We start from the raw sequence: 1,034 nt of genomic DNA on the forward strand, positions 1-1,034 counted from the left end.
GACGAATTCGGGAGTATCGTGCTGCAAACAATCTTCCTCCAATCGAAATTCCTGATCTCAAAAATCTTCTTCCTTCGCCGATACCCGAGATGGCAGAACCAGCTCGTGCTCTTCGAGATTACGCTGCTCCATCGATAGATGAGCCGCATTCGAGTATTGCTCCACCCGCAATCGAAGCAAACAACTTCGAACTTAAACCTTCGCTGTTGCAGGCAGTGCAACAAAACCAATTTTTTGGAAATCCTACCGAGGATCCAAACCTTCATTTATCCGTATTCGCCCAATACGCTGATACTGTTAAAGCTAATGGTGTCACTTCAGAGGCAATTCGAATTCGTCTCTTTCCTTTCTCGGTAAGAGATAAAGCTAGAAGATGGCTTCAGTCACTTCCTTCTAACTCAGTCACCACATGGAATGAGTTGAAGAAAGTCTTTCTTGCCCGATATTTTCCTCCAAGTAAAACAGCTATGTTGAGAGCCCAGATAAATGGATTTAAACAAAAAGATAACGAGTCTCTTTTCAAAGCATGGGAAAGATACAAAGACATGATGAGACTTTGTCCACACCATGGTTTAGAGGACTGGTTAGTAATTCATGCCTTCTATAATGGTCTCTTATACAACACAAGGTTAACAATAGACGCCGCCGCAGGTGGTGCGCTTATGGATAAACCTTACACCGATGCTTATCAACTTATCGAGAGCATGGCCCAAACTCATTATCAGTGGGGAAGCGACCGAACAATGGTAGAAAAACCTCAAACAAAAGGGGGCATGTACGAGATAAGTAGCCTTGATAATGTTAATGTAAAAGTGGATGCTCTTGCCCAGAAAATCGAAAGTTTAAATGTATCACCTCCAGCCACCGTGGTTGTCGTAACTCAAAATTGCGAAGTCTGTGGAATTCAAGGTCACACTCCTACAGATTGTCAACTACTAACAGGAATCCAAGCAGAGCAAGTGAACTATGCACAAGGAAATCCCTACTCGCATACCTATAACTCAAACTAGAAGAACCATCCTAATTTTTCATAT

At 42.6% G+C, this 1,034-nt stretch overlaps 1 non-coding gene across 1 annotated transcript; it reads right to left on the minus strand.

Annotated features, from left to right (window-relative positions):
- Positions 1–467: 467 nt before the first annotated feature.
- On the minus strand, positions 468–574 carry LOC127077140 (small nucleolar RNA R71). The gene has a single exon (XR_007787114.1). It is a non-coding gene; the product is annotated as a small nucleolar RNA R71 (small nucleolar RNA).
- Between the last annotated feature and the right edge of the window lie 460 nt (positions 575–1,034).

Source organism: Lathyrus oleraceus, chromosome 4 (assembly GCF_024323335.1).
Source record: "Lathyrus oleraceus cultivar Zhongwan6 chromosome 4, CAAS_Psat_ZW6_1.0, whole genome shotgun sequence".
NCBI classification, from domain to species: Eukaryota; Viridiplantae; Streptophyta; class Magnoliopsida; order Fabales; family Fabaceae; genus Lathyrus; species Lathyrus oleraceus.